General features: G+C 38.5%; 1 pseudogene; it reads right to left on the bottom strand.

Moving 5' to 3' along the window:
• Positions 1-1,030: 1,030 nt before the first annotated feature.
• The window catches only part of LOC103693231 (uridine 5'-monophosphate synthase pseudogene), a 28,332-nt pseudogene continuing 12,808 nt past the window's right edge, over positions 1,031-16,554 (bottom strand).

Raw genomic sequence — 16,554 nt, 5'->3', positions numbered from 1 at the left:
TAGTACTATAGTACCTGCCCTGTTGCTCTTCAGAAGTGAAGGGGAATACGTATTTTACTACAGGACGACAATGCTGAAAGAATTTACCACCATAAGACCTCCCACACAATAAATGCTACAGGGAACTCAAGTTGGAATGAAAGAACGCTAACAACATTAAAAGATATGGAAGTTTATAGCTCATTTTAAAGGTTAGAATATAGTCAACTTCCAAATTTAATACATACTGAAATGGTAGTGAATAAATCACTTTTACTATATTGACATTCCGTCTCATCCCCAGCAGAATAGCAGTCATTAAGGAAACAAATAACTTCTAACTGTAGTATAAAAATTAAAAGATGAAGATATTAAAAATAACTATAGAAACAATAATCTGAAATTGAATACACAATATAAAAAGATATAAACATAGCATAAGTAAGACAGGCATATAGTATGTGTGTATGGCTGGAATCATCAAATACAACGCCTTCTGTAAGCCCCTTTGGGAGTCGGGGGAGCCTACAGACTACTGAGATAGAATGTATAGTAGATAAACAAATAAGGAAAAAAACAATGAAAAGAGACAGTTGCTAAGAAAATAGGCTAGTGATAAAACAGAAACTTTAAGTGTATTCCTACCAATGATTTCCTTAAGAATCTTAGATTTCAGTTTTCAATTAAAAGACAGAGCAACTGATAGAAGTAGAGAGAAAAAGAAAACAAGACTTCAGTACATGTTTCCTATAAGACATTTATTTTTCTTTAAAGGAACATTCTGGCTAAAAGGGAGGATGCAGGAAAATATAGTATTCGCATTGATAGCCAATAGAGAGCAAAAAAAACAGGATCAAGTAAAACAACCCCCCCCCAAAAAAAGTATAGGTTTAAGAAGGAGAAATTGATATTGAAGGAGGGTGGTAAAGGGGTGGGGAGAATAATCAATTTTGTGCATGTACAAAATGTCAAAGAACAATAGTAATTCTAAGACAAAGAAGCGAAAGATAGCATCTACGAACAGCACAGAGTGGTTAATACACACAACTGCTCAAAGTTCAGAGAAGAAGTATCTGCTCGTGAGAGCGCAGCCACAGATGGACATGCGTACTACGACTCCTCCCACAAGGCTCAGGGCACACTGAGAAAGAAGGCATGGAAAGGTGGGGAGAGCCAGAAGTGGGGCAGCAGGAGACTGAGGTGAAGTGCTATCTTCTGGATATGGCAGGAGCATTCCTTACAGACTCAGAGAAGCTGTGATACTGACCCATGACTTGCACACGTCAATTCAGACACATTCCAGCATGAGTAAGGGAAGAGACACACAGTAAGAACCCACTGACATGCGATGGCTATTAGGAGGGAAAGAGTTCGTTTTCTTTAGGGGTGTGGTACCTGGTAGGTTGAGTGTGTCCCAGTGGATGCTCATGGTCATGAGGACGTTGGCACACAAACTGGATGCAGGGGATGACTTACAAAACAGAGTACGCTTATACAGTTCAAAGGGAAGATGAGAGTACATGAGAGTCGGAGAGGAAATACGGGATGGATATGATCGAAATACATTATACACATGCATGAAGCTATTAAGAGTAAATTAAAATATTATATTTTAAAGATGAAAATTAATTCAAAAGAATGTAAAGTGAATGTACCAAATAGTAGATCACCGACAAATATCAAGCAAACATTATCAGAGTTGGGAGAAAAATAGATATAACATAATAGCACTAGGTTACATGGATACTAGATAGCTTATTTGGCAAGAAAAAAAAATCAATAAAAGCAAATGTGAACAACCACACAGTCTAGGTGGATCTCACAGAACACTCTGTACAACAGTAGGACAGATGGCATATAATCTTTTCAACTACACAGAAACCCCAGCTATATGTAATCTTTTCAACTATGTATAGATGCTGCACATGACAGATTAAGTTAGTCTGCACAGTCCTAACACATTCGAGAAGACAGAAATCTCACTGAGCATCTTTTATGGCCACAGTGATAGGCAGCTAGAAAACAGGGAGAGAAGGGTTATAAATGAGTAGCTAATAAGAGAAGAGTTATCAGTAAGCAGAAAGTAAACATTTTCTGTACTGTAGAATCACTCAAAGTGAATATCCATCGGCAAAAATCTCTCGAGACAAATAAAAGTGAAAGCACAGTAAACTGGAATGTTGATTGGACGAAGATGTCATTTTTGAAGCTAAGTTTAGCTTACCTACTCTTCTTCCTCATCTTCTCAGCCCATTTTCAGTTGTTACATTTTTTAGTAAAATTTCCATCTTATGCTCAGATCTCCAAACTTGTGAAAGTTGTATTTTAATTTTCAAGGCATGTTTTGTGGTTTTTTTTTTTTTGTACAATTCTGTGAGTTTTGACCAATGCCTGACGTATCGCTATCATTTCACTACATAAGGACTAATCATCTGCCATAAAAAATCCCTTGAACTCCTCAGCTCCTTCCACTGTCAGCTGGGTCCTGTGAGCCTCTCTGATCCATTTGTTGTTTCTATACTGTTGTCTTTACTAAATGCCATGTAAATGGGAGCATGCTGTATGCTGCCCTTTAACACTGACTGTGTTTCCTTAGCAATGTGTATTTAAGGCACTGTCATGTCTTCTTGTGACTCAGTGGTTCCAATCTTATTAGTGTACAGTATTACATTGTATGAATATGCCACAGTTTATTCATCAATGTTTTCACCATCATATGGGACTGATTATGATCTATCAAAGAGAATGTTCTCTGCTTTTTATACACCAAGTTTAACATCACTTAGATGCTACACTGTTGTTCTTAAAACAAAATCCCAAATGTTTGATTTGCCAAATGAAGTCTCAGAAGCCAGATGCAGTGGTGAAAACTCCTAGCTCAGAAAGTTAGAGAAAGCACCCAGTTGACCTTCCTACTCTACTAAGTAACAAAAGAGCTTACATTTTTATCTCTCATTCACAGAAAGCTCTTGGGTTAAAGGTGTGTGTTAGGGCTGAATCACACCACAAGAAAAAGGTTTTGCAGTTCACAATCTTAGGATTCACAATGTAATCAACTATTCTACAACACTACATGTTTCAATAATTTCAAAATTATTTCAAGTACTCATGTATTATAAATCAAGACACTTATACAATTGTTAAGCTGAAAGTTCTGTCGTAGGTTACTAATTTCTATGTATAGTTTGTTTTAAAATGACTTTGCTGATCAACAGTTCACCAGCATGCTCGGATAAGATAGATAAAACTATTAAATGTGGAAGAAAACCGTTCCTCCTTTTTTTTTTTATATTGAAGGAGTCAGAACCACTCCAATGAAGGATGTTTTAAAAGATATACAAATATAAAAAGAAGGTACAAAAAGGACAGGACAACTCAATTTCTGCCAGATCCCACAATAGAAGAGTGTTTGAGTGGTATAGACAGAGGGTGTATGAGCATTTCATCCCTTGAAAGGGTTTGGTTAGATCATGACCCTGACAACAGTCATGTGGATGAGGCAAAAGGAACATTTGAAAATACTAAGAGACAGTTTTCTCTATTTTAAGGAAATGGTTCGTGTGTGTGTGCGTGTGTGTGTGTGTGTGTGTGTGTGTGTGTGTGTGTGTGTGTATGCGTGCGCGTGCATTGATTCTTTTTAAAGAGCTCATATTACCAATGCAATGATTATAAGTTAAAAACTATATCATGATGGCTACACCGTGTGTTTCTCACTGTCCCTGTGCAGGACTCTGAGCGCTACAGGGCACCTTGCTTTGAATCCACTGACTTTTGGGACCACCCACCGTCTGTGTCTTCACATTAAATAACAAGCCTACTTAAGCTTCCCAGGTAGCTTTTCTGTACATCTCAGCTGCCTCTAGTCAATCAGTCGCTGCAAGGATCTCAGGGCCTACAATGATGACGTCAGAGACTTGTTTGCCAATCACTTCTTAAGAACAACTGTACTGTTGGCCAAGGATCCCCTCCTATTTCTAACTGAACTCCCGGAGCCAAGGGAAGAAACTGTGTCATGCTTACTCAGAGACAGAAATAAAACAAAATCACAAATTCACAGTGATCCTCAGCCACTCCAACCTCTGCTTTTGGTGTATTTTGCAGTGGTTAAGGAGCCAGCAGAGCTCATTTCTGCATTGAGGCGTGCCTGACACCTTCTTCCTGCAAACTCCTGAGCCTGGTACCACATGAACATTTTCTAGATCTGCTGAGGAAGGTATTTCAAGACGCCACCTTGATGCTGTTTATTTTTAATTATTTTATTATTTTATTTATTTACATTTCAAATGTTATCTGCCTTCCCGGTTTCCCCTCCACAAACCTCCTATCCCATCCCCCCTGCCCCCTGCTTCTATGAGGGTGCTCCTCTAGCCACTCACCTACTCACCCACTCCTGCTTCACTGCCGTAGTATTTGCCTATGCTGACACATCGAGCCTTCACAGGACCAAGGGCTTCCCCTCCCATTGATGCCAGATAAGGTCATCTTGTGCTACATATCCACCTGTTGTGGTTTAGTCCTTGGGAGCCTGGTGGATCTGGTTGGTTGATATTGTTGTTTTTCCTATGCCGTTGCAAACCACTTCAGCTCCTTCAGTTCTTCCTCAAACTCCTCCATTTGGGGTCCCCATGCTCAGTCTTATGGTTGGCTGTGTGCATCTGCATATGTATTGATCAGGCTCTGGCATAGCCTCTCAAGAGAGAGCTATACCAGGTGCCTGTCCACAGGCACCTCTTGGCATCAGCAATAGTGTCTGGGTTTGCATATATGTTGCACATAGGATGGATTCCCAAATGGGGCAGTCTCAGGATGGCCTTTCCTTCAGTCTCTGCTCCACTCTTTGTCCCTGTATTTCCTTTAGACAGGAACATTCTGGGTTAATATTTTTGAGATGGGTGGGTAGCCCCATCCCTCAACCAGAGGCCATGCCTAACCTCTGGATATGGTCTCTACTGGTTCTCTCTGCCCTCTGTTGGACATTTCAGCTATTCTTATCCTCTTTCGGCCCTGGGAGCCTCTTGCTTTCCTGGCATCTGGTATTTTTTGTGGCTACCCCCAGTTCCCCTTCCCTACTGCTATACACCTTTGTTCAATTTCCTGACCCTCTATACATCTCCCCTGTCTCCTCCCACACCTGGTCCTGCCCCCCTTTTTCCTCCCCCTCTTCTCTCCCTCCCAAGTTACTCCCTCCTTCCACCTCCTGTGATTATTTTGTTCCCCCTTCTAAGTAGGACTGAAGCATCCACATTTTGGTCTTCCTTCTTCTTGGACTTCATATGGTCTGAGTTGTATCATGGTTATTATGATCTTTTTGACTAAAATCCACTTATCAGTGAGTGCATTCCGTGTGTGTTGTTTTGTGACTGGGCTACCTCACTCAGGATGATATTTTCTAGTTCCATCCATTTGCCTTAGAATTTCGCATGGTTTTTAATAGCTGAGTAAATATAAATGTACCACACTCTTTGTATCCATTCTTCTGTTGAAGGACATCTGGGTTATCTCTAGCTATTATAAATAAGGCTGCTATAAACATAGGGGAGCATACATCTTTGTTGGAGCATCTTTTGTGTATATGCCCAAGAGGGTATTGCACTTCTCAGGGAGGGCAATGTCCAGTTTTCTGAGGAAAGTCCAGACTGATTTCTAGAGTGGTTGTACCAGCTTGCAATCCCACCAACAATGGAGGAGTGTTCCTCTTTCTCTACACCATCACAGATGCTGTCTTTTTTTAAAACTGTGTTTCTTATACCAGCAAATTTCCTGTCTTCACATACTAAGAACTCATGTTGTTTTGCCAGATTTGTCAATTCCTCCATCACATCCAGAGTAAAATCATTCAGAATATCAACATGAGTTTTGAACCTGCAGTTGCTGGGTCCCAAGACATAGTAGCTCTCTAGCCTATGATACATCAGCAGACAGATACAGATTGGTTTCTTTCTTCTGCATAAGCATGAGAAACTTTGAGGCAAGTGGGTGGGTTCCAGGCAGCTCTCCTTGGGCACCAAAACCAAGGAATTTCCATACTTTCTTCTCAGGAGGGGAAAATCTTTTATGGTTAGGGACTGGGAAAAGATTCTCCTGAATAATCAATGAACCTCTTCACATTCCCAACCATGTCAGCTGCCTCCCCACCCCCACCCCAGCTGCTCGAGAATCTCCAGCATTTTGGACACTGTGCTCGCTGAGTGGCAATGAATCCCATAAGCCTGAAGTGTGTCCTCAGGTCTATGACTTCTGTCACCTTCAGGTCCTCCTTCTGAAGAACTTCAATAGTTTCCAAAACACTGACCCCAGTGGTGACAACATCCTCACAGATCAGAGAGCTTTGCACCAGATTACCATAATCCTGTCTCCTCCTTTCTAATGAGCATGGGAATGTGACTGGTTAAACAGATCACTGTACTGGTAGTTATGCTGTGTAAGAAAACACCACATCACACAAACATACACACACACACACACACACACATACACACACACACACACACACACAGAGTGAAAATTGATCCCCACATCTTAGGCAATTTGGAAAAAAATGTCTGCTACCTAACTGAAAAAACATGGGTGAGACAGGTTGCCCCCTCTCCCCACAGGTCAATTCAGACTAGAGAGGAGAATCACTTTTCTGCATAAAGTTCCTGAACTTGAAAGCTTGCACATTATACATCTCAGTGACCAAGGGCCCTAGAGCTGCTCTAGTGCTTTGAGATTACATTGATATATTGTCCCTCGGTTTACTTAGTACCTCTGGTCCCTACAGTCTACCGATGACTTTGGCCTGAACTAGTTGTCTTGAAGGTTGAGACTGATGCTTTTCTCACTCTGCCCACTTTCTACATCTTTTGCTTGACCATCTGCCACAAGGCAGATCTTGTGAGTCTATTTGCTATCTTGGCCTTTCATAGACTAAACTTAAAGCTTCCAGTCATGTGATAAGTTTTCCTATTCCATCCATGGAGTTTTCTATCTCCAAGGAGATTCCATCTTCCAGGTGAAACTACTATAAAGTATTGAAATAATGAGACTGGAGTGAATTTTCTATTATTTAACATAAAGATAATATAGAGAACAGCTAGCCAATTTAATGGAAAGTAGAAACATTATTATTTTATCAAATGCAGTATTTGTATGGCAAATTTACTTTCTTTTCTTTATTGAAATACAAATATTTTAAGGTTTATTTTATTTCTGCCTGAGATTCAAGTTTTATAGTATGAATAGCACACTTTACTAGCTTTAATATTCTATTTCATACTATATATAATACATCAAACCATGTGTTTATATTAAAATATTACTGAGTTTTTAAAAGGTAATTTAAAATTTACAGGAAGTTCTAAGAATAATTCTGATCTATTTTACCCAGAGACTTAATTTAGCTTATTCTCCTGTTTTATTATTTTACCTGTCCTAGTTAGATGCTCCTATCAAGCTAAAATATTAATACACATATAAATAAAATATTTCCTATTAACCTCTCCATCCAATAATTTTTAAACCCCACTGGAAATACTCTTAGTTTAGGTCATAAAGTAGAGACATGGACATCACTTTTATGCCACAGCTATTCAATTAACAATGGTTTCCTCCACTTTGGGGCAATTTCATTGCTGTCAGCCTTTGTCTATGTGAATATGAATCTATTTGGGGACCTTCTTCTGTTCCACTAGAACATTTTTAATGGTGAAGTTTGCTTCCACTATCTACAACCTGACCTTTTGTGTTGGACATACACCCAGAGTCATTAATTGATATTTTAAGCAATCAAGCATGCTGTTTCTCTTAGGCAGGAGGCTGTGCCTCTCAGTTAGCAAACGCTGTCCATTTGAGAACTTGTGAAACACCAGGACCGATGGCATTTGGGGGCTGTTTGCTTTAGTTGAGTGTACCTTTTTCATTTGAATACTCATTCTATGAAAATTGGAAATGAAAAGACTGTGAGGTTAGTAGGTAATATTTTATTAATATATATTAATATTTCAGGCTAATGGGAGAATATAAATAGAATGGTAAAGTAGTAAGCCATGGAAATATCTTAGGATCTTGGCAGGAGCATTTTGTTTTGTTTTGTTCTGTTTTTTTATTCTGTTTTCCTTTTATTTCTTTTTGGAGATAAGATTTTTCCGTGTGGTTGAGGGTAGCTATAGGCTTCAAATATCAGTTCTCCAACCTCTAGAGTGGTTCACCATCATTTGTCCTTTACAAACAAGATGCCAAAAATGACCAACCTGAAGAAAAAGATCATATTTATGAAATGTGAACAGGGGCAGTCCTGTGGTGGGAAAGTGCCTAAGGTTAACCCCTCTTTTTCTGAGATCGTTGTACTAACTTTGCTTTCAGAAATTTAGTCAAACTGAGACCTCAAATACTAACAGACATAATTTAGTACTAGGTAAACTTATAAATATTTGTGAAATGTAGATGTTTTCCTTCAAAAATACACAGTCAAACAGATGCCCGCTTTAAATTAAGTGAAGGTGAAACAGTATTTAATTCTTTTTGCTTTGTCTGTTTAAGATATGGTCTCACGTAACTCTGGTTGGCACGTAACTATCTAAATGTATGAGCTGGTTTTCAACCCAGAGATACACTTGCCTCTTCCTCTCCCGTGATGGGAATAAAGGTATAGTCCACCAGGCCCAGCTAATTCTCTCTCAAAATAAATAATACCAGATTCACACTCCTAAGTTTCCCCCTAATAGTGTGGGTATCATACTTCCTTTAGGGTCCTTAAGATGTAGTAGCAACTTTTACCATGAAATCAACTAAGAAAAAAAGCTCACACGGGAAAAGCTACTTCTCATAAAAATGCCTCAAATACCATGAGGTGATTTATCGAGTAATGACTCTAATCCCATAAACTGATTTGGGATTGGCTTTTGGGAAGGTGAGCAGGATAGATTTATATCCTAGTTGGAAGCTCCAAGCATGGAACCGATTTAACACATTGTTCTTCCTTTCTATGGTGCATTAAGAACTGCTTGCACCATGACCACAAAGAAGCTCAGGCAAGTCTTGAGACGGTGCCTTCTCCACTTGCTCTTCTCTTCCAAACCTACCCCACTGGACCCCACAGAGAGCTCCGGAGACAAGAGTACTCCCCGACAGAGGTGCAAAACTGGAGTCCAGCTGCTGTGACCAGATGAAGGTCACTTTTCTCTCCTTTGATAGATCCTGTTATTCTAGGAATTTCAAATTTTGTAAGACAAAAATCTCCTAACCTGTTTAATGTACTATGAAAAAAATGAAATCACACACCTCAAGGATGAAGACAACAGTTGTGGAGATGTCTACCACATGGTGGCCTACAAGTTGTATAATTTTATACTAGATGTTCAAAACTACCAACTTTTACATTTTCCTGACAATTTTCATGTTCTTAACTTGGAAGTTCCTTACGCTGTGGACATTTATTTTTTAAAAAAAAAACTTGAATAGCAAATTTAGCATATGTGATGTCTAACATCCCAGAATAAGTCTGACCATCAGAGGATTCAATATGGTAGAGTCAGGATGCTTTGGGGAAGAAAGAAGATGGAGACGGCATACCTTGGTGTCTGTACAAACAGGAAAATAACATCCGGTTTCTTTTTCCCCTTAACATTACCTGAAGTCTCGCCAACATGAACCATAAGATATTGGTTCTAAGTACACTAAGTCAGAGACAATAAAGGAGCTTTTAATCAATGGGTCTTTCCACATCCCACCTTCCAATGTCAGATCATGATTGTTCTTTAATTAGAAATAGTCCACTATCACCGCTAAATACTATATCGTTATAAAGGTTTTGTTTTTCCACACTGTATGAAAAGGAACTTATATAAAATCAATATGCTCATAAATAAGGTTAACAAATATTGAGATTTTACTTAGAAATTATATTGATTTGTTAAAATATAAAACTATATTAAAAATTAATAAAAAGTATACTGAAAACACTGAGTTGTATTTTGGAATGATGGCAATTCAAGTACTGTATAAGTAATAATTTCTCTGATTTTGTTAAGATGACTATTTCTACCATATTGAATACATATTAACTAGTAAGTTATCAATGTCTTCTCTTTTGTATACTTGTAGTCAGAACATTGACAGGAAAATATTTCAGTAATTTTACAGTCCTATGATGAATGCTATCACAACACATCTTTATAATCCTATTTTAATGTATTACTTTAAAACAATATTAAAAGATAAAGATAATTTGAGCTATTATTTTAGATATTCCTCATTTTTAAATACCACTAATTAAGAAGCCCAAAAGTTAAAAGAAAGTGGCCTCTTATCTTTGCTGTTTGCTTCCTAAACCGTAATGAATCTAGGGACCAAAATGTGATACATTAAAATTAAGTGCTTCAACATACTAAATCTGATGTACCAATGGACATAATTAAGATTATCACATTCCAAAGAAAGTTATGCTTAACCCAGAGCTGGTGATGCTCAATAATAAATTCAGCAGAAACAAATCTCAGGTTGGGAGAACAGCAAGGAAAGGGGATGGGGGAGAACACAACTAGAAAACTACAGTTGCCTATTCCATGGAGAACATTTAGATAAGACAACAACCAGTCTGGGCTTGAGAGGAACCTGCATGGCAAAGGAGAATTCACTCAGTAGCCAATAGGAAATTAATGCTTTCTGACAAATATTATTTACTCAAAATGTATCTTGGGTTCTCCTGAATCAGAACTGACATAATTCAAGACCTTAAAGATCCTGTAAGTTAATAGAGGAACTGAAGAATAAACGTGATGTAAGATAATGTGTTTTCTCAGAGGTTGGCAGAAATGACATTTAGTAAAATTAATCTGGAAACAACTGGTGAAGGATAGGGAAGAAAAATGGAAGGCATAGAAGTTACAGCACCGAGAAGCTGTGGCATGCCCCAGAGAAGCATCTAAACTTTGGTGCTCTCTATTTGAATTTCAGCACATCCCTCACTAGTTGTGCAACTTTGAACAATTTACTTGACTTTTCTTATGTTGGCCTTCCACAACCAAAGTAGAATAATGATCATGAAAATTACTTAGCACCAGGTAGGGCTCCGAAGTGCTGCAATCAATCATATTTCTCAGGTCAAAGATAACGGAAGCCACAGCAGGGTGTGGTCTTCAGAACACACAAGAGAAAGTGGGAGTGACTTCTCCAGAAAATCATTCCTTGGAGTGGTGGGTTTCCACTATGTAGAGACTATTTTAAATAGCATATGATTTTTATCTCCCATTCAAAGAGAGTCCAAGTCAAGAAACAGATCTAAACAATTCAAGTGACTTTTGTTTACAGTTCAGCCATTGAGAAATGTATTCCTATGGGCTTTGGTTACTGGATATAGCATAAAATTTAAAGAGGAAAAGATCCTCAGGGAAGGGAGTTGTTAACTGAAAAGAATGACTACTTAACAAACTAATGGATAAATATAGAACCTTAGAATCACCCTTGAGGACAGAGCATGGTGGTGCACATCTTTTTTTTTTTTTTAAGATTTATTTATTTATGTTAGTGTTGGGGAACAGTGGCAGGCAGATCTATGAATTTGAGGCCAATCTGACCTACAGTGTGAGTTCCAGGATACTGGGGCTACACAGAGAAACCTTGTATTGAAAAAAACTAAACAAAAAAACCCCCCATAAGGATAAATTTGCATAGTATGTTTTCAATAAGAAAAATCAATGACTTGAATCTTATTTGGATGGTATAATTTGATGAGTCAGAGATCGTAAAAGGAACAGTTGCTATACACAGAAAAGGAAAATGCAGAAAGGCATATTCAGCCTGAGACACATCACATCGTCTAAGCAAACTGATTATGTGACCAGAAATTTGGTATGGAATTTCTTGTGAAGATAAATTTAGGAAGCATCCATGAAGCATAAGGAGAACTCAGTAAGAGGGGAGGATCAAATAACCACAAAAGGAAAACTTAGGGCTGGGGGAATGGCATTGCAGGCTAAGTGTGCTTGATACGTAAGCATGAGGTCCTGGTTCAAACTCCCATTAACACACACTTAAAAATCCAAGTGTGGCTATGAATGACTATAAATATAAAGCTGTGGTTGAGGAAGAGACAGAGGGATCACTGGGCTCATGTGTGTAGAGCACCAGCATGGCTGTAGGTTTGCTGGGAAAGCCTTATTCAAAGGAAAATGGTGAAGAGGTATACAGGATACCCCAAATCCTCTTCTGCCTTTGATACATGCCTACTGTACAGAAGCAAGAGCAGTAACTATTCAAAATAGAGAGAGGTCAGTGATAGAGAGCCCAGAGCACGTTCTCATGGGCCAGATCTAAAGCCCAATTTCCCAAGAAGAATCTGCCTAGAGTTAGATGGCAGGGACTTAGTGACAACATGTATGAGCATTAATTAATACACTTGTTCTAAGGTCAGCATTCTCCCTAAAGAAATAAAAAGAGCTTCAGTTACAAGCCTCCTCCTACTAAAATTCTGCTTAAATAGCTTACTCTGGTCATGGAGGAAGGCACAATTGGAGTGAGGTGAGACCATTGGGTACAGCTTTAGCCATTTCCAAATGAAGACTACTCCCAGTAGCCATAGAGACTCATTTGAATGCCAATGTCTACTGTGAGACTGTGTCCCCTACTTTGATTTGTGGGGAAGGCTATGCACAGAGGGAAAACGTCAAATAAAACATTCACCGTTTCCATAAAATACCTTCACATTATAATCCTGCTTCTTTCAACTAGCTAAAAACTGACCTTCCCTTGCTCAAAACTGCCTGTAAGAGTCCCAGGACAGGTTGTTCTGACATTCTTTTAACATCATCTCATCTTCACAGCCAAAACTAATCACAAGAATATTACCCGTTGACAGGTGCATTTATTCTGTCAATTAAATCAGATGGTTAAATCGAAATGTGCCCCAAATCTCTCTTGTTTGTGTTATCCATATTGGCGTTTCTTGGCCGTGGTTCATTGCTGGCTGGAAGTCGTCCAGCCCCCACAGAGTCACTTTGCAATATTGTGCCAGCAAGTTTCCATGCTCTGCAGCAACCGCTCCAGCGAGGCCAGAACAGCACTACAGGACTGACCTGGAATGTTATATTGCTTCACTAAGATTTATTAAAAAATGGAAGGAGGGAGACTTAGATCAATGTTTTTGGAATGGGAGAGGTTATATCGCCTCATGGTTAAGCACAGGTGACGCATAGGCAATGAAGTGAAGATGCTAAAGACAGGCAGTGGAAAAAAACACAAGAAGGGCAAAGCCAGCCAGCTAGCCCAGCTTTCAGATCCTTCTTTAAAACCCTCCACAAAGTGACCAGATAATAGCAGTCTCCTAAAGAGTAGTTCCTAATTTTAAGCCATTACTCCAAGAGGATATGCAAATACACTGATGAGGGGGCAAGGGACTAGAATTCCACTGAGACAAATATAGTGGAGCTCTGCTCCACTATAAAACTTCAGAGAATGAGTCTACAGAACATTTTGGCCATAATACATGTTCACAATGAGGCATAGTTAAAGATGGATCTATGATTCTGCTTCCTGGTGTGCAGGGAAAGGGCCAGAACATTTTGGATCCCATTTCAAAATCCTTTGATTTTTTCCAGCCAGTGACACCCTGTAAGCACAGCTGCAAAAAACGCCTGGCTTCTAGAGTACATTTGAAAATCAAATGGTCTACTTTAGAGAGTCTGAATAAAAACCACAAAAAGGAAGTGAGGAAGCAGTGAGTGAAAAAATCCAGGGCTTAAACAAAAGTTAACATCTTGGATGACAATGGTAGAGTCACTGGAGAATGCCATGTCTTCTAAAGATATGTTTGAACCTAGCCACAAACTTCATTCTCTGCATTGTCTACCTGAACGGGCATTTCAGATTGTCACATAAACAAATATACTGGTGACTTAAAAATCTCAGCCTGGTATTATTACCTTGTCATAATATCATAAGATCCTCAGTCTCTGTAAACCACAATCAGTTTCATTTTTGTCAACATACATTGTACATGCAAGGAGTCCAGATGATTTTCCACAATGGGTTAGCTGAAGATGAATTACTGATACATTTTTAATTAAGCTTTTTTACTTTTAAGGCATAGTACATTTTAGCCACTCAACACTCACTGACTTTAATAGTTTACTCCTTATGTACACTTAGGTCTGTGTATATGGTATTTGATGACAGTTATGCTCAATCACATATGCCCTGATGTTAAAAGACAGATATTGTGCTCACCTGAAAGAAGTACATGAGCCTGTTTGGACAATCCTGATTGAACATTTCTCTCAAAATACACATTCTATGTCCAAGAGAATTAATTGATCATAAATTTAGCTAATTAGTATTTAGAATATGAATTACAAATGATAAAATCTATATTGGGAATGGCAGGGAAAAAAAACAGCGATCACTGTGTGTACTTTCTAGTTCAGAGGACTTATTATTGCCTAGGAATTCTGAAATGACACAGCCAGTTCAAAAAACTAACTTGCTCCCTGATGAGGAAGAGGGATTGGAAAAACCTTCCCTCAGGACCAGGTGTAGAACAAGGCTCTGGTCTGACTCTACTGTAAATATATATTTCTTAAAGTTGTGAAAATGATTGAATAGGATTAATTTCCTAAAGTTGTAGGTCTACTATATAATTTTTTAAAAAGTAAATTTGATAATAGCTGTATTTGAGTTATTTCAGTGGCCTAGCTTATGTAAGAGCTACAAGTGAATTATTAGGCGGAATGAAAGTGTTGTAAGGAAGGGAAGACAGTTTACATGTGCTTTAAGGTTCTTACCTGGGCTATACATTAAATCAGTTGTTCGTAATCTGTGGTCATTATTCCTTTGGGGGTCAAATATGAGATATCAGATGTCTATATTACAATTCATAACAAGCAAAATTACAGTTATGAAGTAGCAATGAAATAACTTTAGGGTTGGGGTCACCACAATGTGAAGTATATTTAAAGGATCACAGCATTAAAAAGGTTGAGAACCATTGCATAAAATGGACATAAGACACATTAATGGTAGAAAAACACATTATATTATACGTGAATGCACAGCAGTCTCACAAAAATATGATTCAGCAAGTGCCACATGATTGAAGCTCAATGGTGTCTTCTAGAGAAATAGAAGAATAAGTTATAAGAAAGCAAAGAGAAGAAAGACGTGGTGCATAAACATTACCTTGTCATGCGGATAACAAATTTTATAAACGAGCGAGAGTTTTCTGAAAGCAGCCCTCATCCTAATGTAAATACAGTTTACTAAAATATAGGTTTGCCTTATAGATGTAAATTTCCTTTCCATAGGGCAGCATTGCAGAACTGCTACTATGTCCACATTTTCTCAAAATAATCTGCTTAAAATATGCCTAACAAGTATATTTTGGCGTGTCTTATTCTAGTCTCCACAGTCACACTTAAGGATAGTTTGTTCTGAGCCTCAAGTATACCACAGGAAAGGTAAAAGTTACTCTAAGCCTATTGTGTTTCACATGAACTGTTCTGCAATTCTAACATATTAATTCAGTAAGTTTACAAAATATGGTTTGTTGTACCCATTTAACGGAGGGAGAAACTAGAACCAAGAGTTTGAGCACAGAAGTTACACAACCAGCATTCAAGTCCTCCTGTAAAGCCTGAGCCCTAAATCTTCAAGCCCAATTTTGGCCTTTAGCCACACTTGTTCTACAACAACAGAATGGGTGGAGATCGCGATATACTGCAAACTGCTTTAACAGCCTTAAGCATGGGCAGTTGAATGAGAAAGTGATTCCTGGCAACTCAAGAATTCAGACTCTTTATTGATGAAAAGGGGAAGGGGTTGTAGAGAGAAAAGAATGCCACTGGAGGGCAGGTGGAAGGGACTAGAGAGAAGAAAGCAATGGTTTGATAAAAACACCCACACACTTAGTTCTAAATTGGGTCAGTTTATGCACATCGAATCAATTTAACTTTTCTCTTCTACCACTACAGATTTGATAATTCTAAGATGTGTCACATTCAAATGGGGAACATGGCTCCGTACAACTTCAAATCAATTAAAAACTGAAATTCTGATAAACATCTCTAATAGGTTAATAGTTACTGACTTTGTGTGTTGCTGTGTTGTAAATGTCTGTGCCCTCCCCCCAATTCATGTGTTGAAATCTGAATCTCTGTGGTGGTGAAACTATGTAAGGTGACTAGAAAATAAAATGAGTCCCCTTCTACCCCATGAGGACACAGGCAAAACGTGCTATCCATGCAAGATTTAGGAGATTACATACCTAACTACCCTAAACCTCAACACTGGATTCCAGAACTATGACTTGTATATTTCTTCTGCATGGTATTAGGTTGTAGTCACCAGGGAGACTGAAAGCAGACATGCCTTGAGCGTATATGACCTAATTTATCCCACTCGCACTAATTTTCCCTAAATACATTACGTAAGTGCTTATCATCTAATAGGATAGGATAGCATCTATCAAGCCATGTCATAACAAGACTTCAGAAAGCAAAGCAGCCCACTCACTTTGAGCATCCCTATGCTCTGAGTCCTGGACACTGTTATAAACAACTCTGCCAAGAGGGCTGCAGCACAGTGGGATCTAGCAAGAACATTTTA

Source organism: Rattus norvegicus, chromosome 14 (assembly GCF_036323735.1).
Source record: "Rattus norvegicus strain BN/NHsdMcwi chromosome 14, GRCr8, whole genome shotgun sequence".
Classification (NCBI taxonomy): domain Eukaryota; kingdom Metazoa; phylum Chordata; class Mammalia; order Rodentia; family Muridae; genus Rattus; species Rattus norvegicus.
Note: the sequence above shows the minus strand (reverse complement) of the source record. Positions and strands in the feature narration are given on the sequence as shown.